General features: G+C 40.7%; 1 pseudogene; it reads right to left on the reverse strand.

The window, feature by feature from the left end:
* Positions 1 to 635: 635 nt before the first annotated feature.
* The window catches only part of LOC131230646 (3-dehydrosphinganine reductase TSC10A-like), a 40263-nt pseudogene continuing 14498 nt past the window's right edge, over positions 636 to 26400 (reverse strand).

Raw genomic sequence — 26400 nt, forward strand, 5'->3', positions numbered from 1 at the left:
ACAAAATGTTCTCTGCACTATTCAGTTGAAAATTAGAAGGAAAAAACAAAGTCCAAAATTTAAAAAACAAAAAAAAAAAAAAAAGAAAAAAAAAAAAAGGAGGCGTTTTTGCCCCAAATTCTTTTGGGATTGTGTTTCTTGGTGCGTTTTGAGTTGAATATTTGGTGGAGAAATTTACGCATTGAAAATTTCTGATCCCCAAGTGAATGCAGACCATGCACTTTTTGTTGTTTATGCTGCTAATTCTCACGAGCATGGAACATTTTAGAGTGACATTCAAAGACTTCCCGCTCGAATCTCTGGGCCTTGGATTACTCTTGATTATCTCAAATTGGACCAAGTGTTTGTTAACACTATTCTTCAATAGTCCAGAATAATGCTCAATTGCCAGTCTCTTACCAATAGCCTATCAGATCAGTGCTCTCAGTTGCTCGGATTATCTTCTTTGGAACCATTTCTGAAAGCCCACTACAGGTTCTTCAAGTACTGGAGCAAGGAAAAAGATTCCAGTGAGACAGTTATGAATTCTATAGAGTTTCCGTACGATATGTGCATAGCAGGGATCAAACCACATCTTCCCCTCAGCAAAGAGAAGTTTCACACATGTATAAGGTTACTTGCAAGTTCTGTAATGTTAAAAAGGCTCTCATTGCTGGCTGCAGAAATACCTCCCATCAAAAGAAGGTTGAATCTTTGCTTGGAAAGTCCTAGATGAAATTCAGAGAACGCTTATCCTCAATCCCATGAATGAAGCTCTAGCAGCTGAAGAAAAAAGACAAATAAGCTATATCAACCAGCTCTGCTGCTTTGAAGAGGCCAAAATTCAACAAGTGCTTCAGTTAAAATCAGGCAGGCCAGAAACAGGATCTAGTTGACTGATGATCCCACCAGCAATCTTCTTCAAGACTACCCTGCTAATTGTTTCATCAACTACTTCAAATTTTCACAGGGCTGAATGCAATCTTCATCATCTGAATCTGCAGAGAAATTGAACCCTACCGGAACTCAAAATCTGTGCAAACCTGCTATTTTTTGCTTTCTTTCCTTCTTTTTTTTTTTTTTTTTTTTTTTTGAAAGATTATGAAATTTAATTAGAAAAAGAGAGTCAAAGATAGGGATCTAAGGTAGATAACATCCGCGAATACCACCACAACAAGGAAAGGGTACACTCGTTAACGGCCTTTATACTTGAGGCCCAACCCTGAACATATAATTTTTCCCTACCATAGGCCTCCAACACCAAACCACTTTGATTCTAGAAACATCAATTATTCCCCTGCCCCCATAGAGCTCATATGCCTGCCAAAAGAGCTAACCACCACATCACCCTTCCCTTTTTCCCAACCCCACCCCTGTCCCAAGCTAGAAATAAGCCTTCAATGGACCCCAGTTATGCAGACCTGCTACTAACAAGGAAATTGCCAGAGTGGTGGACATCTCCAATTTAATGAATTCATACAAATCCCCAGGCCTTGACGGTTTCAATAGTAACTTCTTTAGAGTCGCCTATAATACCATTTAGGCAGATACTATTCAAGCAGTCCATCCTTCTTCAACTCTGTTAAACTTTTGAAATTCATCAATGCTACTCATTTTGCATTAATCCCAAAATCAGATGCAGCCTCTTCCCCTAAAAGAATTCTAATGAGGACATCCGACCATTTAGAGTATACCAAATGAGAAGGAGATCAGCCCAGCCTTCTCTTTGGCTCGATGACTTGTACATGGGCCCGGGTGGGCCAGACTAAGGACTTGAAGACCATACATGCATGATCGTGCATCTTCAAAGACCCTACACTAGGAAGATGCATGTAGGATGCTTATTTGAGGAGTTTTGACCGTTGGATCGAGAGGATACGACGATTGGACCGTTGAATCGTGTGGATCCTTCGATCGAGCAATTGTATCACTATGATCCTTGATCACTTTGATCATTAGCATTAGGATTAGCTAATTTTATATATTTTTATAGTTATTCATAGTTTATGATGAGTTATTTCCATTCTATTGCATTATGGGACGTAGAAGGCATGTTTTTTTTTTTTTAAGTGAGGCGTATTTTTGTGAAAATGCACATCCAGCCGAAGCCCATTATTATTGCTGGGGACAAAAAAAAAACTCTTTTTGCTTGGAAAAGCTTCTTCTCTCATGTGATTTGAGATCCTCTTATGAAAAGAGGCTACTTGGTGTGAATCAAAAGGTGTGAAAGCCTAGTTATCCTCTTCCTCATCTCTCATTCTCTACAAGCACAAGGTTTTTTTTTTTTTCCTTTCATTCTCATCTTCTTCTCGAAACTTCCTTTCCCATTTTTCTTCCATAAACCCTAGATTCCTTTTTTCTATTTACTCTAAACCTAAACATGTTACCCTAAACTCATCTTTTCCTAGCCCTCACTCCACCAAATCCAAACCATCCTCATCAGCCTCATACGTGCGGATAGGGCCATACGACCGTACGATCAGCCCCTTCCCTCTGTTTTCTTATCTTTCTCCAATCCATCCTCCTACCTTATAAACCCTAGCCTAAAGCTCCAATCCCCAATTTCCTACGAAACCCTAACCCCCAATTTCCAAAAAAAAAAAAAAAAAAAACCCTAATTCCCAAATCCCCTAATTTCCTTAACCCTAGAATAGTTTTTCTAGGAAGCCATGTCCACTTTGATCCGCCCATCCCAATCAGCCTTTGTTGCAAACCAAAGCATTGCTGATAACATATGATTTGTTAGGACCACTATTCGCTTGTACCCCAAGTGTAAGGTTGCGAAGTAGTAATAATCTCGGTGAGACCGAGGTCGAACCCACAGGGACGGTATGTGTTGTGATTTTCTTAACTACTTTAAGAATTAGAATCAAAGACTAAAGTAAATCTGGGATTTAAGAAGAATGTTGTGATGTACTGAAACTATCAATGTAATGGAAAACTAGAGTGCCAAGGATCCACTTGCAGTCATCTTAATGCAATCTCACTTGATTCAATCAATACTTCAACTGGAATTGAAGTCCTAATCTATCCAATTGGATGATAGAGCGGTTAAAACATCATAAATATATTCAAAACAGATTCTGAACATTCATAGAATTGGTTCCATATATAACAGTCTTATTGAATTGATTGTAGAGTGTTCAAAGCATTTACCATGCCCTTAGTCAATTGTAGATCAAAGAATTCCACAAATCGAACAATCACAAATCAGATAAGAAAGTATTCATAAAGTTCCTAAGCATCCACCGTGCCTAGAGTCAACAATAGATCAAAGTATATCCAAAAATATTTATTTATTCAAACCATAAACTATGAAATATCCAACATTAAGATCATAAACTTGAATCAAAGTAAGAAAAATATTAAAATAAACTACAAGCTTCACCTCTTAACTCTACTAAGAGATTAGTTAACCATAGACATGATTGAACTAAAACTCTTAAAGAAAAACATGAAAAACTAACTAGAAGAAGAATGAGAGTATCCACCGTGCTCGGAGTCAACGATAGATCAAAGTATATCCCAAAATACTCCTTTATTCAAACCATAAACTATGAAATATCCTATATTAAGATCATAAACTTGAATCAAAGTAAGAAAAACATTAAAATAAACTACAAGCTTCACCTCTTAGCTCTAGCTAAGAGATTAGTTAACCATAGACATGATTAAACTAAAACTCTTAAAGAAAAACATGAAAAACTAACTGGAAGAAGAAGATTGAGGAAGGAGAACTCCTTACAGCAGCACCACTCCTTGCTCTACTCTTCCAACCCCCAATTCGTGCCTTGAAAGACTTAGAAGATCCCTTTATATAGGCTATGATTGGACCGACATTGAAACCGCCTCAATTTTTCGCAGTTTACGCAGCTTCGATGGGACTTCGATGGCATCTAAGATAGATGGCCAAGTTCGATTCGAATTTGGAAACTGCCAACGACCATCTGCGTCAATCCATCGAGGAGATCGCCCGACCTTCGATGGCATCGAACTAGCTTCGATGGAATCAAGAATTGCACTCATATGTCCAGCAACCAAACTTGATTTTCTCTAATTTATCCTTACAGGGATAAAGATCAGATCAGGTACACACACACACACACTTTAATGGCAGCTTTGCAAGGATAAAGATCAAATCAGCTTACTTCTCTCATATGTTCCAAGTTTAGGTATGATTAGATTTCCTTTCTCCAAAGGTGGAGTAACTGTCTCCCATTCATGTTCACAAATGACCTTATGGTCTATCCTAGATTGTATATCAAATCCATTACTAGTCTTAAAGAAGTGTTTCATGAATTCCATCTTCAATCTATGCTGGAAGTAAATTATGGTAAAAGCAGTGGCTTCTTCTCTTTAAGGGGTGGATTCTGAGAATAAAATTCTTAGGGCCCGTTTGGATCACTTACTACCACCGTAATTTGGTGGAAAACTCACATCACAACAATTTACCATTGATTGGATAGAGCCAAGCTATCAAATCATGGTAATCCTTCTGAATCGGCGCAGAGACGTGGATCGTGGAGGTGTGTTGATGTGGCAAAGTTTTGTGGGCCCCACCATGATGTATGTGTTATATCCACACAATCCATCCATTTTGCAAGATAATTTTAAGGCATGAAACCAAAAAATGAGGCAGATCCAAAGTTCAAGTGGACCACACCGTAGAAAGTAGTGGGGACAGATGCCCACCGTTGAAACCTTCCTAGGGCCCACCATGATGTTTATTTGCCATCCAACCTGTTCATAAGGTCACACAAACCTGGATGAAGGGAAAACACAAATAACGGTGTGGCCCACCATGATGTTTATTTGCCATCCAACCTGTTCATAAGGTCACACAAACCTGGATGAAGGGAAAACATAAACATCAGCTTGATCCAACACTTCTGTGGACCCCAAGAAGTTTTAAATGGTCGCGTTCAATACTCACTGCTTTCTGTGGTGTGGTCCACTTGAGATTTGGATCTGCCTCATTTTTGAACTCGTCCTAAAATGATATTGCAAAATGGATAGATGGTGTGGATATAACACATATTGAAGAATTTACATCCACATGTATCCAACCACGGTAGTTGTTTACATATATATATCCATCATCGGAAGTGGACCTGCGAGAGTGGTGTAATGTACAGCGAATACCCCGTTTTACTTCCAACTCCGGTGGTAATGATAATCATTGCCCATTCACAGCACATTACAGCTGTAGTGGCTAATCCAAACAGGCCCTTAATATTTTCAAATCCTGGAAGGCACTCTCCTAATAAAATCTCTTGAGCTGCCCCTTCTTACTCGAAGGTTACAGGCTGCCTATTGCATTAACATTTTGGACAAGGTTTGTTGGAAGCTCCAATGCTGGAAATCAAAGCTCCTCTTATCTGCTGGTAGATAGATCTTAATGAAATTCCCCCTCTTCTATTGCCATATAAAGGGCTGCTGCTTTTCTTCTCCCAGTTGGTATTATCAATCTCATTGAAAAATCTATTCTGAAACTCTTATGGGCTGATTGGGACAACTGCTTGATTCAGCTATCCCATGGAAAAGATATCTGCCATGCTTTCCAAAAGGGAGGCCTGGGAATCAAAACATAAAGAGTGCAGAATGAAGCCTCAATCCAAACAGTTTTGGGACTTCATCTCAGGCCACTCGATGATCTGCACTGTCTAGGTTCGCGCTAAATATCAGAGAAACTAGATCATATAGACTGTAAAAACCCCTCTAAACCCATCTGCTATATGGAAAGATATTTTGCAATTAAGGCAGAAAGTCAGACCTTACATTGCGTACTTTATTGGTGATGAAAGAAAGACCTTTTGGTATGATCCATGGATGAATATGGGAAGCATTCTGAACACTTTCATTAGCAGGCCTATCTATGATCTTCGCTGTCAAGAAGACCTCAAAGTGGCTGATTCCATTGTTGCATGCAGATGTGGTGGACATGAGACCGTGGGGCCCACTTGTGGGCAACCATTAGTGGGCGGGTCCCACCATGGTTCTGAATGACAGTATCAGCCACGGGGATAAATGATACGATACGGCGTCGCGTATCAGTTTGTATTTTGACCATGTATTCAGTGGTGCATTGGACCATTCTTTGGTAAGAATGTTGTCCTAGCAACCAACTGTTCTAGTGTTGATATATATATATATATATATAGAGAGAGAGAGAGAGAGAGAGAGAGAGAGAGAGAGAGAGAGAGGAATGCTCACTTGTGCAACTTCTTTTGTGAGCACCTTTGCACACATGTCATGGGCACGGAATTTGAATGGTCCACATGATGCAGCACCCCCTGAAACTCTATGGGCCCAATTTTCAGCCTAATCCAAAACTCTAGTGGGCCATAGCAAAGAGAAATGCAAATCAAGGGAGGAAACTATTTCCTTTTAACATGGCCCACCGGGGTTTTGCATCGGGCTGAAAGTTGGGCTTGTGAGGTTTTAGGGGGTGTTGCATCACGTGGACCATTCAGATTATGTGCCCATGACAGGTGTGCAAAGGTGCGCACGGGTGCTCATGTAAGAAGTGCACATAATAGGTTTCCTTTGTATAGGGTCCAAGTGGGGATGACCTTATAAACGGTTTGGATGACATATAAACATCAAGGTGGAGCCTAGGAAGGTATCAACGGTAGAAATTTCTTTCCCCAATTTTCCCTCTCATGTGACCCACTTGAGTTTTGGATCCACCTAATTTTTGGTCGCATGTTCTAAACTGACCTTGAAAAATGGATGGACGGAGTTGATTTCTCCAAAACATGGTGGTAGGCCCCACCCAGCATCCTCGAACAGGAACTTCCTATGAAAGGCTTTAACAGGAAATTCATGTCCGTCTGTAATAGTTGTGGGCCCCACCATAATGTATGTGTTGTATCCGCACTGTCCATCATTTTGGAGAGATCATTTTACAGCATGAGCCAAGCGATGAAGCAAATCCAAAGATCGAGTGGGCCCCACCACATAAAACAGTGAGGATTGAATGCCACCATTAAAAACTTCTAGGGGGCCACAGAAGTTTCCGATCAAGCTGCTATTTATGTTTTCCCATCGTTCATGTCTGTGTTTAACAAGTTAGATCTCAAATAAACCTCATGATGGGCCTTAGGAAGGTTTCAACGGTGGGCACACCATCTCCACTGTTTTCTGTGGTGGGGTCCACTCGAGCTTTGGATCTGCCTCATTCTTTGTTTCATGCCCTAAAATGATCTCTCCAAAATGATAGACGGTGTGGATACAACACATATATCATGGTGGGGCCCACAAAACTTGGTGACGTCACTTCAGTAGCGAATCTCACTACTCAAACCCATCGCTAAATAATCTGCTCCCATTTTCGAAAGAGGAAAGGGTTCCGGAAGAACCGGAACCCTAAAATCTCTCCAAAAATCCCATTTCTTCTCAATTAAACCCAAATATTTAGGGTTTTTTTTTTTTTGCAAATATCTTGCTGAAATCTCCTGGCCAATTTGAATCTAGCTTCTATTTGAAGGAAAAAAAAAAGAAAGAAAGAAAGGAAATCGAGATTATGGACCTTACGGCGAAACGAAAGGATCGATTGAGTGGCCCACCGATTTCTACTTCTGATCACACAATCTCCTTCCACATGTACCGAAATCCCTTATAAATTGAAATCATTTCCCAGTTTTTTTTTTTTTTGGTAATTATGCAAGCCCGTGAGTCTAACAAAATTTGTTGTAGATCCGTGAGTATGGGATAAAATCCGTGGATAAAGGGATAAATCTGCAAATAATATTTGTCATATCGCTAAAAATTGTGCGATATCGTGCGATATTATATCACACGATACTCAAAATTTTAATTTTTTTTCTGAGGGGTTTCAAATAGATATCGTATCGTTGGCTAGCGATAATGATAATATTGGCTGATATTATTGACATTACAAACACTGGCGATCAGTATAAGTCGCACTACTACTACGTTAACCTTCGTCATCTTTTTCAATAATCAACTCTAGAGGATGGCTCTGAGCGGTTTTTGCAACGAGTTTTGGATATTCAAGTTTCTCACTTTAGGTTGCTTGTCTCTCCATTTGTTCAAGCCATGGAAGAAGATGATCGTCTTCAGCAAAAATATAGTCCAAATTTATTGGACAATATTGCACTTAGTTGTTAACTTGTCCTCTTACTTTCTTTATGTTTTTCAAACGCGGCCTCACATTATAGTGGATAAACACATTTCTTTACACCTTTATCTCTTTTAATCGATTCCGTTACTTAGTGTGGATGGGGGCGAAAGTGCTCCAATTTGTTTCACAACTAGCATATGATGAACATTGATTCAAGATTCTAATTGCAGTATTCTTACAGTGTAGATGCACTTTCTCCATAATTGACCCACCAATGAGTTGGATAGATAACAAAGAAATATATCATATATCAGTTATTTAGTTTATTAAATTTAAAAAAACATACTTTATAATTTATAACTTTACATCTCTACCTAAATTGGTTCTTTGCATTACAACTCATGCAAGTATATCTCCAAAACTACCCATTGGTAGTTCATACATCTCTACCTATGAAATAGTAGCTAATAATAAGTACCACAAGTCTCAGACTCTGCACTATATAATCGACATATGTAAGTAATTGTTAACTTATTTCATCAGTAGCATCAACTTGTCGGTTAACGTCTGGCTCCAACATTTTTATGGCATTCTCAAACTGATAGTAATCTCATTAGCTTCTTTATATGTAGTCGCATATCAGAATTGTGGATTTAAAAAGAAGCCTACAAGTTTATTAAAAGTGAACGATAGAACATATCAAATTATCAACACTACATAAAGAACCGAAGGAAAAAAATAATAATAATAAATAACTAAATTTAATCACAGTAACTTATATTTACCTGCTGCGTGGAGATCAGGGTAAAGTTGTTTATTCGAGTGCCTATCCATGAGCTTCCAATAATCCTTGTAGTATTTACAATCACATTTAATGGACAACTTTGTTTTGTCTATAGCTTCATAAAAAAAAGGTCCATCATCAGCCTATCATCACTTTCCACTAGTCAAAGAACCTTAATCAAAGGTTCCATTGCTTTCATAATTTCTTAGACTTTCTCTAATACTTGTTGTCTCTTATAATCGCACACATCTCCATAGGCGTGCCACTTATCTTTTGTCCATACTTCGAGTTGATCTATTGCCGAGATGCAACCATCTCGCTAAGTGCCCCTCTATGAGTGTACAAACTCTCCATGGCTATGAAATTTATGGTGAATCTAGTCGCCCCATGCTTCAACAACTCTCGCCCACCTATGAATTTCTTCATAAGAGCAATTGTCCAATTGTGATTGTAAATATATGCTGTAATCAATCTAGCCTTTTTAACCAGTATTGACACATTAGGCTTCTTCCCAACATCCTCAAGAATGAAATCAATGTAATGTGTTGCATAAGGTGACCAAAATAGATGAGACCCCTTCGCCATAAGATATTTTACTGCCACCTTACATGATTGCTCATTATCAGTGACAACCTACACCACATTACTCTCCCCAATTTCTTCTATCATTCTATCCACTAGGCCAAATATATAATCAGCATTCTTCACTTCATCAGATGAATCGATGGCTCTAATAAAGACTAAACCCAAGTGAGACTGTGAGAGTAGAGTATGAAATTTATCATACTCAATTTGGTTGGGACAGTCCAACCACGACGTATGATTGTGCATCCTCTACTCGCCCATATGCTTCTAAATGATTGTATATAAGTCCACACTTCATTGTACACTTCATTTGAATACTTCGAATCTATGTCATAAGAATTGGGCGCTTTAACCCCGGGTCTCACATCAACTGCCGCATCCACAAACATCTAAAAGTATGGACAATCGACAACACGTGGAGGAATACTATTGTGCAAGAACAACTTTGCAACTGTCTTTCCAAGATTATCCACTATTTGTTTTAACCATATGTATTTCAATTTCTTTTACATGCTAGTTACCTTTCTAAACACTGTTTCATCACCAGGAAGTACTTGTGACTCCCTCTCATCATTAGGGCGCGCGCTGAGGAGATTCTAGCTCTTGTTGTCACATGCTAAAAACACGACGTAACCCCGCCCCAACGCTTCTAAATAATCCTCTATTATCATGCCCACCACCATTACCGTTCTCCCCACCTACATCACGAACTGAACTAGTCCTCCCAAACATTGGACGACGCTCCTCATCATCATGTCAAGATCGTAAACTTTCCCTCCTCACAAATCTGAATCCTCTCCTAACTCAATATCCTCATCAGGCAGTAGCGTAGACTCCTCAAACACCTCTACTTCACATGCATCAAGCGTAGCCTTCTTCTCTCTCCCTCATTGCCGTTTTACCTTTAATTTTTTTTCTAAGTTCTTCCTCATCTCCTCCTTTACTGCCTGAGGGACACTTGGACACCTTGAAACTTGACCCTTTTGGGTCACACCCCCGCTCACTCCTGCTGCAAAACTCGCACATAATTTATTGTACGCTCCCACCTATCCTTACACCATACTTCCACCCTACATCTTCATTCTCATTCCCAGCCATCCCCAACAAATACAACAATTGCCAATCCAATTCAATACACAATAGTAGAGTAGACTAGACAAGATAATATCTATGGCACTTTGTAGTCTGCATAAGCCACAAAGCCACAAACAATAAAGAAAATGTGTTGTCAATTTGCATCATCAACGAAGAAACTAAACATATATAATGCATCATTAACTAATTACAAATTCAATTTGAAATTTTAAAACAAGGAGAAAAGAATCTTAAAAATCAAACAAATTTTTGATTGTCCCCAAATCGGGTCCCCAACTTCAATTTCCTCAACAATAACTAAATCACTAATAAGATTTGATTTAGATCTGATGCAAAATACTCCCCCTAGACATGCATTACATTTCAAGTTTCAACATATTAAAATAATAATAATAAATTAATTAAATTAAATTAAAGACTCCAAGTAGCTGTTAATGGCACCGAAAATCCTTATTCAATTATGTATTTGAGTGATTCGAAGGCTTGAAGGAGAAATAAGGGAGAGAGATCAAAAAGGGATAAAAAATGGGTGTTTTGCCCTTTTTATACCCGTATCGGTTTGACCAATATGGATATAGTATATCGGTACCGATACAGGTAGTATCGACCAATATGGGGCGACCGTTTCCGATACGACCGATACAGCCTCGTATCGCTTATCTTATCGATCCAATACGGACACAATATGCTTGTATCGGCCAATAAGATACCGATTTTCAGATTCATGGGTCCAACACAATTTTCCCCTCTTTTATCCTTTCTAATTTCCTTTCTTGTTGTCAACAATTTCTCAACAAAATAGTGTTGTCGATATTCTAAAATATCGATGGATGTTTGGATGGAAGGTTGGATGATTAGATGGATAGATGGGATCGTTGGACTAATTTCTTACGACAACACATGTTTTTAGGCCCCCATAAAATGGAAAGTTATTACGTATGCATGCTTTTAGGCCGATACGATACTGATTTTCAGATCTATGGGTCCAAGGCAAGTTTCCCTTTTATCCTTTTTTATTTCCTTTCTGGTTGTCAACGATTTCTCAACAAAATATCATGTTGTCAATATTATAAAATATCGATGAATGTTTGGATGGAAGGGTGGATGATTAGATGGATTGATGGGATTGATGGGATGGTTGGACTGATTTCTTACGAAAACACATGCTTTTAGGCCCCCATGAAATGGAAAGTTATTATGTATGCATTCTTTCTGCAATTTTTTATTCCTATATATACAAATATGTATATTTTAGCATCTCTTGAAGTTTCTGAAAAATTCCACCATTTTCCCCATGTTTTCCCAATGTTTCCCCCATTTCTGGTTATCGGCGATATTATCAATATTATTTCTATATCCCTGGCCAACGCAACTTGTAGCGAATACTTCAAAAATTGATAGCAAAGTTTTTGTGTCTACTGCAAGAAGAAAAACCGTATAGTTATAATTGGGATTTGCTTCAGAAGACTAGGGCCCATTCATCCCATCACGCCAATTTGGTAGTCTATACTGGAGGCTCCAACATAATTGGGGACGGCTCTACCAACACCAATGACATTGATGGGATTGATGGGATGGTTGGACTGATTTCTTTAAAAAAACACATGCTTTTAGGCCCCCATAAAATGGAAAGTTATTTTGTATGCATTCTTTCTACAATTTTTTATTCCTACATATGCAAATATGTATATTTTAGCATCTCTTGAAGTTTCTGAAAAATTCCACCATTTTCCCCATGTTTTCCCAATGTTTCCCCCATTTCTGGTTATCGGCAATATTATCAATATTATTTCTATATCCCTGGCCAACGCAACTTGTAGCGAATACTTCAAAAACTGATAGCAGAGTTTTTGTGTCTACTGCAAGAAGAAAAACCGTATAGTTATAATTGGGATTTGCTTCAGAAGACTAGGGCCCATTCATCCCATCACGCCAATTTGGTAGTCTATACTGGAGACTCCAACATAATTGGGGACGGCTCTACCAACACCAATGACATTGATGGGATTGATGGGATGGTTGGACTGGTTTCTTTAAAAAACACATGCTTTTAGGCCCCCATAAAATGGAAAGTTATTATGTATGCATTCTTTCTACAATTTTTTTATTCCTACATATGCAAATATGCATATTTTAGCATCTCTTGAAGTTTCTGAAAAATTCCACCATTTTCCCCATGTTTTCCCAATGTTTCCCCCATTTCTGGTTATCAGCAATATTATCAATATTATTTCTGTATCCCTGGCCAACGCAACTTGTAGCGAATACTTCAAAAACTGATAGCAGAGTTTTTGTGTCTACTGCAAGAAGAAAAACCGTATAGTTATAATTGGGATTTGCTTCAGAAGACTAGGGCCCATTCATCCCATCATGCCAATTTGGTAGTCTATTATACTGGAGACTCCAACATAATTGGGGACGACTCTACCAACACCAATGACATTGTGGATCTCTCACGTCACGTGCAGACCTTAAGAAGCTCCTCAGTCAATATACTACTAGAGATACACTTCTAACTTCCATATCCACCGATGATTTAGGGAACATAGCTCTTTTTCGACTATAGATACTTCAACCCGTTGTGCTCCATTATTTCTTGTTGATGGTTTTGTGTCTAATGTCCTCGTTAAGGGAAATATATCACCTACTGCTAATGTTGTTCAATATTCTATTCTGTATGTTCTGAATTTATCTTTGAGTTTGCTATCTATCGGTGAATTAACTAGAACTTTGAATTGCTCAATAACTTTCTATCCATCTCATTGTGTGTTTCAGGACCTCAAGACAAATGAGATGATTGGTCAGGGACATGAATTGTGTGGTCTGTACTATTTGGTGCCAGAGCAAGTAGGACTTGTACTAAGTGCAAGTAAGTTTACACCTCTATGGTGGCACGCCCGGTTAGGTCACCCCTCCATTGAATCTTTAAAGATATTACTTCCTTCATTAAAGGGTGTTAGTTTAACAAAGTGTGATTGTGTTGGTTAGCCAAATATAATCATTTTTCATATCTTCCTAGACTGGATAATCATAGTTGCACACCATTTTCATTGGTTCATCTAATGTGTGGGATCCTATGAGGATTCCTAGTTTGTTTGATTTCATATATTTTGTTACATTTATTGATGATTTTTTACATATGACATGGGTGTTTCTGATACATGATCAATCAAAGGTGTTTGATGCAATTAAGTTGTTTCACACTAAAGTCAAAACCTAATTCAACAAAACTATCCAATGCCTTAGGTCAGATAACACCTTGGAATACTTGTCTCGCTCCTTTTAGTGATTATCTTACATTAGAATATAATACTTATCATACCTCATGTACCTATACACCCCAATAAAATGAGGTTGTTAAGTGGAAAAACATGCATCTTCTTGAGGTTGCAAAGTCTCTCTTAACCCACGTGAATGTGCCAAACTGTTTTGGAGTTATGTGGTCCTTGCAGCCTGTCATTTGATCAATTGACAACCATCATCTATCCTTAAAGGTCCAACACCACACTTGGTGTTATTTCCTAACAATTCTATTTCATTTACATGCACGAGTGTACAGATGTTACTGCCTTTGTTCAGAAAAATGAAATGACAATGGATACACTGGATACTCATCTGTCAAATGCATTTTCCTTGGGTACTCAAGCACATAAAAATGGTACAAGTGCTTTAATCCAGTGTCTCATCGTGCCTTTACTAGTGCGAATGTAACCTTCTTTGAGGACCTCTCCATTCTTGTCCAACCCAATGAGAGCACTAAGGAGATTCCTAGGCCAGTACATACACCTGTTTGATGCAAGACATGGAAAATTAAATATGATATGCAAGATTTCAGGCTTAGATCCTACCAATTCAGAAACAATCACACAAATTCCACGTACCACATGAAAATCCAAACATACAATTAAAAAAGGGAATCTATGCGAGTCCAAGCTGACACAGGCTAGGACTGGACCAATAAAAATTATAAACCAAAAGATGTCAAGGGGAAATAAAATCAACTACTCATGCATAAAAATCAGTCCCTAATCCAAGGGATTCCCTAATTTCAATTCAAGGAACCCTAAGGTGATAAAAATGGGCAAATCAATTAGGGATCATGTAATCTACGGTTAGGATTCATGAAAAACGGCTATGAGAGGATAAAAGAGGATAAAAACCTGAGCCAAAAGATAATCCCGCATGTGGACAGCAACAATGGCCCAGACGGACGTGCGTGTGATCCCGGCCGCACGTGTGTGGGGCCCACTATTCAGAAAAGGTCACCTTGGCCTTGGTCGGCCAGGGATGGACTCCAAAACCCTCAAATCTCAACTCGATCCGATGTACGGTTTATACGTGGTGCTCCGCCGAAGTTTCAACTCGCCTGCGGGCCGAAATCTAGAAACCTGCTGTAATGAAGAAATCTGACGCAACAAAAGGACAAATTCGAAGTACAAATGGTGGAGGAAGATGGAAAAAAAAAGATGATGGAAGATGGGGGTGAATTGGGATCGATGTGGCTTCGCACCACGGTAGTTAGCCCTTCGAAAAGGGAGGGTTTCGCATCCACTTTTAAATTCTTCCACAACTCACAAAGAGAGCAGAAAAATAAAGCAGGAATTTTTTATTAACTTCAATGAATCAAAAGAACTACAAGGGGTGCCTATTTATAGGGAAAATCCTATACCCCAAAACTCGCACCATGTGCGCAACCTATTACTTGGCGATGAAGTAAACTAAAATAAAAACCAAACAGAGAAATCTAAAGCGTTCACAATGTTCTAAATAATAACAATAAGCAAAACCTAAAATATGAAATCAATCCGACGAGTGGGCCACAATCATGAGATCCCACGATGGGCCTTTCTTGACTAACGGGCCCATTTTTTTGAACCAAAACTTGTATTCTAGCTAGGAAGCCCTCCCTGGACGTCGTCATCGAGCCAGATCGATAGTGGGGTCCTCCTTCTATGTACGCACGTGCGTAGGGGTGGTAGTGTGCGGGCGTGCATGTGCACGATGTCCTCATCAACTCTCCCCAGCTGTGAAGATTTCGCCACTGGCGAAATAAAACTCCTGAACTGCTCTAGGATGTCGGGATCAAGTCTCTGAAGTTCCTCCTCAGTGAGCCACGCACTGTCCGAAGCTAGGCATGACTTCCATTTAACTAGGTATTTCTGAAACTCGCCAACCGACGTGGAAATTATCTCATGGTCCAGGATATCCTCTATTTCCTCTCTGGGTGTGTGAAGGCTAGGTATGGGAGGCAGAGGCTGGGATGAAAGGTCGGGAAGAGGCCATGGATCAAATGATAAGGTTGGGACATCAGGATGGGTGGGCGAAAGGCCGAACAAAGTATCAGTGGGTCCCTGAAAAGCAACTAGATCTTCCACATTGAATGTGGAACTAATTCCCATGGAAGGTGGAAGATCTACCTCATACGCATTGAGACCATTTCGCTTTATAATTTTGAAGGGCCCAGCGCTACGCGCGTGTAACTTACGAACGGCCCCTGGAGGGTACCGCTTGGGCCTGATACGGACCATCACAGAGTCCCCAATATTGAGCTCTTTGAAACGTTTATGTAGGTCTGCAGAAAATTTGTAATGCTCATTACTAGTAGTGATCTTTCGCCTGATTTCTTGATGTAATGAATGTATGTGATACGCAAAAGACTTTGCAGACTCTGATGGCCTATGAGAGAATGACATGGGGACAAGATCAATAGGCTTCCTAGGCTTGCAACCAATAACGACTTCAAAAGAACTTAGACTTGTAGACCTATTGACAGAACTATTGAATGCAAACTCGGCTACAGGTAGTACGGCGTCCTGTGTCCTGGTATGCTCCCCCACTAAACATCGAAGTAAACTCCTAGGCTCTTATTAACTACCTCAGTCTGGCCATCGGACTGAGGGTGGTAGGCATAAGAAAATTGGAGCCTAGTATTCATCATGTGTCATAGTGTCTTCCAAAAGTAACTCATGAATCTCACGTCACGGTCAGACACTATGGTTTTTGGTAACCCATGCAGTTTGACAACCTCACTAAAGAACAGCTTGGCAACATGAGAGGCATCGGAGGTCTTAGAACAAGGAATGAAGTGGGTCATTTTAGAGAAACGGTCCACGACAACGAATATGGAGTCATGCTTTCGAATAGTCTTGGGAAGTCCAAGCATGAAGTCCATACTGATGTCCTGCCAAGGGATGAATGGGACTGGCAAAGGTGTATATAATCCTGTATTCTGTTTCCTCTGCTTTACCAGTTGACAAGTACGATATTGCCCTATAATTTTGGCCACGTCCCGCTTGAGGCTTGGCCAATGAAATCTATCCTCCACTAGGGCAATGGTCTTGTCACGACCAAAATGACCTGCAAGCCCCCCTGAATGTAACTCCCAGACAAGAAAATCGCGAAGGGAGGTGCGTGGTATACACAAGCGGTCACTCCTAAACAAATATCCGTCCAAAATCAAATACTCACTGTTAGCTCCTGACGGACTCTCTAATAAAGACATATACACAACCCCAAAATCTGGACACTCAGAATACTCTTCTTTGATGCGCTCAAAGCCTGTAACTTCAACGTTCATGGAGTTGAGTAATGCGACTCGACGACTCAACGCGTCGGCAGGCTTATTCTCTACACCGGTCTTGTGCTTAAGCACAAAAGTGTACTCTTGATAGAATTGAACCCACTTAGCGTGCCTGGAGCTTAATTTCTTTTGAGAGTTCAAGTATCTTAAGGCCTCGTGATCTGAGAACAAGACGAATTCTTGCGATAACAGGTAATGTCACCAATGGCGTAGTGATTGCACTACGGCGTAGAATTTCTTGTCATAGGTGGAATATCTTTGCTTCGCCTCATTCAGTTTCTCACTAAAAAAGGCGACAGGGTGCCCTTCCTGGCTAAGTATTCCTCCTATGCCGACTCCTGACGCGTCACATGCGACTTCAAAAGCTTTTGAAAAATCTGGAAGTCGCGTGACTGGAGCTTCGGTCATCTTAACCTTTATCTCCTTGAAGGCCTTCGAGGCGGCCTTTGTCCATTGAAACTCTCCCTTTTTTATGCAGTCCGTGATGGGAGCCATAATGGAACTGAAGCCTTGAATGAACCACCTGTAAAAAGTGGCTAAGCCATGAAAGCTGCGCACCTTATGAATATTGCGGGGTTCAGGCCAATTAACGATGGCCTTGACCTTCTCAGGATCCGCCGATACGCCCTCAGCTGACACAATAAAACCTAAGAAGATCACACTACTAGACAAGAACGCGCACTTCTTTAGGTTGGCGTACAACTTCTCGGCCCTAAGGATCCCACAAGCCTGCCTCAAATGGTTGAGGTGTTGCTCCTTAATCATACTATAAATCAAGATATCATCAATGTATACGCCCAGGAACTTCCCCATGAAGGGTCTCAACACTTGGTTCATCACACGCATAAAAGTGCTTAGGGCATTAGTTAACCCAAAAGGTATAATTAGCCACTCATATAGCCCATCCTTCGTCTTGAAGGTCGTCTTCCACTCATCACCAGAGCGTATACGGATTTGGTGATACCCACTTTTGAGGTCGATTTTTGAGAAGATAGTAGCATTAGCCATCATATCTAGCATGTCATCAAGACGCGGTATGGGAAATCGATACTTGATTGTGATTTTGTTGATGGCCCTACTATCAACACACATCCTTCTTAGGTGTAAGAAGGGCGAGCACGGCACACGGACTCATGCTCTCTCGAATGAAACCCTTCTTTAGGAGTTCATCAATCTGCCTCTTCAACTCAGCGTGCTCCTTCGGGTTCATTCTGTAATGTGGGAGGTTTGGTAGAGTTGCCCCAGGGATTAAATCAATGACATGTTGTATATCCCTCATAGGGGGAAACTCATTCGATAAATCATCAGGAAAAACATCACGAAACTCACGTACTACCTGAATAGCCTCAGTGGGTAACTCTATGCTAGTCTCTAGTACACTCTCCCTAGCTATAAGGGCGTATATCATCGAGTCCGCCTCTGTCTCTCGCTCAAAGTCTTTGGCATTCAAAATATGGAGCGGTTTGGACTTGGACTTCGACTCCTTCACTTCTTTTGGGCCCCTCACACCACTCTGTGTGGTGAACTCTTTTCCAGTTGTATTCTTGGGTGGCAGAGGATTTAGCTTGACCTTCTTGCCCTCAAACCAGAATGTACACACATTTGAACGACCAAATATGATAACATCCCTATCATAGAGCCACGGCCTACCCAGAATGACATGGCCCACATCTATAGAAACAACATCACACCAAATTGTGTCTTTATAAGATCTGAACTGAATAGGGACAAGACAGCAGTGCGAGACTGGAATGGATGTTTCATCAACCTAGGAGACTCTATAGGGCTGAGGATGGGCTTCCAGCTTTAAGCCCAAATGACTCACAGTGCTAATCGATGCCACGTTGGCACAACTACCACTATCCACTATCATCTTACAGCTCTTTTCCCCACATTTTGCATAAGTGTAGAAGATCGTGTTGCGGCGCCAGTCATCAGTGTTCTTGGCTTGAGCTAGGGCGCAACGCACAATTGCAAGGGTCACAGACTCTTGTGCTCCCTCTTCCTCATCACTAGGGGTTCCGACTGGCTCATATTCCTCCTCCTCACTATCACTCTCTGGGGGCACTACTTCTACTTGCCCATCAATAAGGAGTACTTTGGTGCCCTCTGTCTTGCCGCACCGGTGAGCAAAGCGACCAAACCCCGACACCTAAAACACTTAGTGGCCCCACTTCCACGTGAACTAGACCCGAAAATCTCTTTACCCTTGTCATCCTTAGGTCTGGGCTGAACATAGGGAAGGTTTGTTTTGGAATCCCGTGTTAGGTCTAGCTCAGAGGGGTTGGCCTTAGTACCGGATTCGCGGAAGTCAAACCGCCTTCCCACAGATGCTTTAAGGTATTGCTCGACATCTAACACTACTTGGTACAACTGTTCGATAGTGTCTATGTCTTTGGCGAGCAATTCTCTCCTAATGTCAGGACGGAGGCCCATTTTAAAACAAGCAAGGGTGAGTACGGGGTCCTCATCAACCTCACAGCGGGTCGAGTACTCTTCGAATTTCTCAATATAGTCAGCAACACTCATGGAACCCTGTCGAAGAGACTGCCACTCCTCAATCAACCGCATGCGATAAGAGAAAGGAAGGTACTTCTTTTTCAGCATTTCTTTCATTTCTCCCCAATGGACTATTGGGAGTTCCCTCGCTCTTTCTTTTTTTTGCTCAACTGTCGCCCAAAACCTCTTTGCTTGACCCACAAGCTTCATCTTGGCGAATCGGACTCGTCGAGCATCCGACATATCATACCACTCAAAATAATGGTCCATATCCGCCAACCAATCTAAAAAAGCTTTAGGGTCTAAGTGGCCATCAAAAGTAAGGGCATCTACCCTAACTCCCTTGAGGAGTTGTGCATCCGGGTCATATTGATCATGATGTCCCTCACGGGGTGGGTGCACAGGTACGCGCCCATGACCAGCTCCTTGGCCGCCTCCATTCCTTGGTCTAACCTCCTGACCAACTGCCTGAGATTGGGCATCCTCCCCAGTGGTGGGGTTTGCCCTGAAGGAGGCCTCTATTTCTTCGAGGCGTTTATCTATGTGTTGTTCCAAATGCTTATTCAAGGACTCAACTTGCTGGGCTAACTTGGCCACTGTTTCTTGTAGTTGCTCCATGTTTAGTGTGGGGTGCAAACCGAAACCGCGACCCGTACGTGTGGGCATACACTGACTTGCTCAACCTAAGGACCTGCTATGACAACTATATGCGTCTAAAAACTAAATGACCCTACGAGACTCTATATGAAGGAGACTACACACTGTTACTAAAATTCAGCTATATATAGCAGCTATATATGATGGACTGGATGCATGAAGGACTCAAACAAACTAAACCCTAAATATGTGGTGAATTCCCCTACAAGAACCTGATGTAGGACATGGAAAATTAAATATGATATGCACGATTTCAGGCTTAGATCCTACCAATTCAAAAACAATCACACAAATTCCACGTCCCACATGAAAATCCAAACATACAATTAAAAAGGGGAATCTATGCGGGTCCAAGTCGACATAGGCTAAGACTAGACCAATAAAAATTATAAACCAAACAATGTCAAAGGAAAATAAAATCAACTACTCATGCATAAAAATTAGAGACTAATCCAATGGATTCCCTAATTTCAATTCAAGGAACCCTAAGGTGATAAAAAGGGGCAAATCAATTAGAGATCATGTAATCTAGGGTTAGGATTCATGAAAAAGGGCTATGAGAGGATAAAAGAGGATAAAAACCTGAGCCAAAAGATGATCCTGCGTGTGGACAACAGCAACAATGGCCCAAACGGACGTGCGTATGATCCCGCCGCACGTGTGTGGGGCCCATTATTCAAAAAAGGCCACCTTGGCCCTGATCGGCCAGGGATGGTCTCCAAAACCTCCAAATCTCAGCTTGATCCAATGTACGGTTTGTGCGTGGTGCTCCGCCGAAGTTTCAACTCGCCTGTGGGCCGAAATCTGCAAACCTGCTGTAATGAAGAAATTTGATGTAACGAAAGGACAAATTCGAAATACGGATGGTGGGGGAAGATGGAAAAAAAGATGATGGAAGATGGGGGTGAATTGGGATCGATGTGCCTTCGCACCACAGTAGTTGGCCCTTCGAACCAGGGAGGGCTTCGCACCCACGTGTGACTTCTTCCACAACTCACGACGCGAGCAAAAAAATAAAGCAAGACTTTTTATTAACTTCAATGAATCAAAAGAACTACAAGGGGTGACTATTTATAGGGAAAATCCTATACCCCAAAACTCGCACCATGTGCGCAACCTATTACTTGCGATGAAGTAAACTAAAATAAAAACCAAACAGAGAAATCTAAAGCGTTCACAATGTTCTAAATAATAACAATAAACAAAACCTAAAATATGAAATCAATCCGACGAGTGGGCCACAATCATGAGATCCCACGATGGGCTTTTCTTGACTATCGGGCCCACTTTTTCTTAACCAAAACTTGTCTTCTAGCTAGGAGGCCCTCCCTGGACGTCGTCATCGAGCCAGATCAATGGTGGGGTCCTTCTGCGTACACACGTGCGTAGGGGTGGTGGTGTGCGGGCGTGCGTGTGCACGATGTCCTCATCACTGTTACTCCTCGGCTATTACCTGCACTTGTCACTCCTACACCTCAGACTAGTTAAGCACAAAGTTCACATTCTCCAACAACTTCTCCTAAGGTTCTTGCACTCCCTCGGTCCATTCCAGAAATTGATTTATCAATAGGCCTTCGTAATGCAGGGGCATTTTCACATCGAGCTCGAGTGAGGTTGCCTGTGGGATGCAGGGGCACACTCGGGGTGGGCAACCCGTGTGAGGCGAGTGGCTCGTGTGAGATGGTACCCATGTGATTTGGGGCCCACGAGGAGGGTTCGGCCGAGGTCCTAACCTATGAGATGTGGGGCCTGGGCTATAAGATAAAGGGATTGATTCTCCATGCTCTAACAGTTCGAGCTTTTAAAGCTAGTGGTTAATTGTCCTGCATCACTTCGGAAAGGTAAATGTTCATGCCCAAACCATCCTCTTTCAAAATGCTCATGCACTAATCATGCTCATTCAAATTTTATTGCATACCATCGTTTAATCCCTTCATCCTCTTCTTATGCTTTAGCATACCATTATTTAATCCCTTCATCCTATTCTTATGCTTTAGACCTGTCAAGGGAGCTTGTCCCTATATCCCACCATAGTGCACTAGCACATCAAGGTTGGAGGAAAGCCATGGAAGAAAAGATGTCTTTTATGTATTGTACCAATACATGGACCCTAGTTCCATTGCTTCCTAGTAGATGCACAGATGGTTGTCGGTGGCTTTACATTATTAAATACCAACCAAATGGATCACTTGAACGCTTAAAAGCAAGGCTGATAGCTAATGGATATACACGAACTATTGGTGCAGATTATGAGGAGACTTTTTCACCAGTAGTAAAGCTAAATTCTTGATTTTTTTTGCAGCAAACAGGTCATGACCGCTATATCAACTTGATGTCAAGAATGCATTTCTTGACAGCAAACTGACCGAAGAGGTTTAAATGGTGCAACCTCCCGAGTTCATTGCTCAAGGGGGAGAGGGGAAAAGTTTGCAAGCTTCGAAAGGTTATATATGGGTTAAAGGAGTCGCCAAGGGCATGGTTTGAGAATTTTAGCTATGTGTTAGTTGATTTTGATTTTTATCGATGCAAAATAGATCATTGTCTTCGTGAAGCACAACTCAAAGAGGGATGGGCATTGATTGTCTATGTTAATGATATCATTATTACCGGTAGCGATGAAGTTGGCATATCATAAATCAAGAAGCATATCTATAGCAGTTTCAGACAAAAATCTTTGGTTGTTGAAATACTTCTTTGGGATTGAGGTGGTCTGATCTTCCATGGGAATCAACTTATCTCAAAGTATGCTCTAGACCTATTGAAAGACACAGGACAAATGGGGTGCAAACCCTACGATACCCCAATGGACCCAAATAACAAACTGGAAGATATTCATAGAGCACGGTTAGCAGGTTTAAGAATAAACCATGGGTTCAGCACTATGATACTTTTTAGCATATTCTATGCTACATAAAGAGAGCTCCCGGACAGGGACTTATTTATAGATCTCATGGTCATCTCCGGGTTGAATCTTATGCAGATGCTAATTGGGTCGGATCAGTGGTAGATAGAAAACTGATTGGGTCGGATCAGTAGTAGATAGAAAATTGATTTGGTCAGATCAGTAGTAGATAGAAAATCTATCTCAGGATATTGCATGTTTGTTGGAGGAAACGTGGTGACTTGGAGAAGCAAGAAACAAGCAATTGTTGCAAGGTCAAGTGTTAAGGTGGAATACAAAGCTATGGGTCATGCGGTCTATGAGCTCTTGTGGGTCAAGTGACTCAAGTCTCTTCTCCAATAATTACGCTTATTTAGTGGTGACCAATGACTCTCTACTGTAAGAATCAAGCAGCCGCACATAAAGCGAGTAATCTGGTTTTTCATGAAAAAACAAAGCATATTGAGGTAGACTGTCATTTCATTCATGAGAAGATCACATCCAATGAAGTTGTTATTGACCATGTGCATACCAAAGAGCAATTGGCAGATCTTCACCAAACTACTACCGTAAATTGGGTCAGTCATTAGTGCCAAGCTGGGCATTGTTAGATGTTATGTTCCAGCTCGAGGAGTGTTGAAAGTAACATGTTATATTGGGCCTTGACCCATTTGTACAAATCTTAGTTTAATAAAATAAAGACTCTCTCTCTCTCTCTCTCTCTCTCTCTCTCTCTCTCTCTCTCTCTCTCTCTCTCTCTCTCTCTCTCTCTCACGTCACATTTGTATGAATGGTAAAGATATCTGATTTGTGAGATATTGCTATGTAGACCTAATGTAGAACCATAACCATGTGGTACGGGTGGAGCAGGGGAGACAAGCCCCTTAAGGAGAGAACCAAGAGCTGCCTCAGTGTTTCTCTTCAAAAAATAAAAAGAAAAGGAATCAGAAAAGAAAGCACCACAAGATAAATTCTAGAAAAGATCCATTCATTGGATGTATGAACATTGACATCAGTTATGGACATAAGAACCCAAATATAGGAAAACTGTAGAGAGAGAGAGAGAGAGAGAGAGAGAGAGAGAGATCCTTCTGGAGTAATTTGAAGTCTCAACATCTCCATGGTTTTTGAACTGTAACATCCATTAAAGATCCCCGCAACTAAATGGAACACAAACATTTGTTTCTTGTGATTTGCACTTGGAAGTTCAACACTAGTTACTAAGATTGTGTCTAGTTATCCGCATGCAACAATTTTTTTTTACATTCAACAGAACCATTTACCATTTATAGCAATTTGAAATAATTTGTTTCTGACTGACAAGCATCAAGCACAAACACAGACGAGAAAAAAACTGCTCTTTAGATACTGCTTTATAGTTTGCAAATAACTTACTTTGTGTGTGCCACCTTTCTATAGTTCTGTACCAATTCCACTGGAAAAATAGAGCCACAATGCGCATAAAACCAGCAGTAGCCACCTCAAAAAATGCCAAAAGGTATGATCTCTGAGGAGACAAGCCAGCAGTGGCTACTGACAACATGATTCCATCGAAGTTGCACGTGACAATGAAGCTTCCAGATTTTATGCCATTCAGAGATTTTTCGGCCACTTTATCAGCTTTCATTGCTGCAGATGAGGCTGCTATAATGCTCGTGAGTTCTGGTCTTATCTTGTTTTCTGCAGGAAGTAAGATCTCCGTAACGTCATATGAAACCAGAATGAATATCGGTACAAAAGTCAAATTAGAAATGGCAATCAAAAGCTCAACGGCTGTGATCTTAAACCTTCTATAAAACCCGGGGTTTCTGTATCTGGAGGGAATATAAGAGAGACATGAATATTGTCTACAATGACCTCCTGCTGCAATGCCTCCCCTAACCCACGAAGGCCAAATTTACTGGCTGAGTAAGCTGTATAACCATATATGCCCACCTACCAATAAATATGAATGAAAATCAAAGCTCAATCACAAATGAAAAAAAGCATTTGCAGGAGGCTTCTTCTTTGCAAGAGGCCTCATATACACGAAGTAGAAGAAGAAGAAGAAGAGAAAAATCTCGAATCCAATATAAACCTCAAATTCGATAAGCTAAATTAACTTTCAACTGTATTTTACACCAAATTAATTTTCCATAAACTGAGTTTACCAATAATCAAATGATCGACTCCAATGTGTCCATTTTCAATCCAAAGGAAATACAAGAGAAGTGTTAGAGAATAATTTCTTTCTTTCTTAGATTTTATTATGTTAGCCCTTGTTCCAAGCTGGGCCTTATTAGGATGCTCCATCTTGAGGGGGGTGTTGAAAGGTTAATGATTGAATAAGGCCCATTGCTCTCTCATTGTTTCTCTCTTCCATCTTTCTTTTTAAGAATTTTTCTCAGGGATTTGTTGTTTTTTGCTGAATAATTTGAAGTATTGTTGGATGTCCAAGTTGGAGGTATTTGACTAAATTGTCTCTTGTTGTGTGATGTGTGCTCACATCTTCTCCACCACCTCCTTTGACAACTTGTTGTTCCTTTCAGGCTCTCCTTGCAAGATGTGTGATGTGACGAGTATTTATACCGAGTAATTGGTTGAACCCGTTAATGTACCCAATTGGTTCGGGCTTCTTTGGACTGGGTGATTGTCCCAGCCTTTGGTCAGACTTATGATTGTATTGGGCTTTTTTACTATGATCAGTTGGCTCAAACTCGTTGTTTATATTGGAAAGTTGGTCCATTCTTATTTGTTCTAGATAGTTATCCAGACTTATAATTGTGTTGGGTAGTTAGCACAGCCTTGGTTGAGATGGATACTTAATCCAAACTCATTTTTTATATTGGTTAATTAGTACATTCTTATTTGTTCCAGATAGTTGTTCAGATTTATGATTGTGCTGTGCAATTGGCCCAGCCTTGGTTGAGCTGGATGGTTAATCCAAACTCGTTTGTGTCGGATAGTTGTTCCGGTGGCTCACGTCACTGAAGCTGCAGAAGTGCCCATTCGCTTAAAGGTACCGGTGGTCTTATTGCCTCCACTTCTCATCCGCTCATTCACCTCTCATCACAGTCAAAGCTACTCATCTCCACAGCCACACTACTTTTTTATTTTCTGCTTTTACAAAATATTTTGTGTGCCTCTCCAAACTTCAAGTTCCTCTTTTAAGAGCACCTCTTTTTTTTTCTTTCTTTTTTTTTTTCCTTTTTTTTTTAATTAGGGAGGGAGGGGTTAGATAAAAATTTCTTTCCTTCTTAGGTTTGATATGTTAG

The sequence above is a fragment of the Magnolia sinica genome, chromosome 17 (genome assembly GCF_029962835.1).
Source record: "Magnolia sinica isolate HGM2019 chromosome 17, MsV1, whole genome shotgun sequence".
Classification (NCBI taxonomy): Eukaryota; Viridiplantae; Streptophyta; class Magnoliopsida; order Magnoliales; family Magnoliaceae; genus Magnolia; species Magnolia sinica.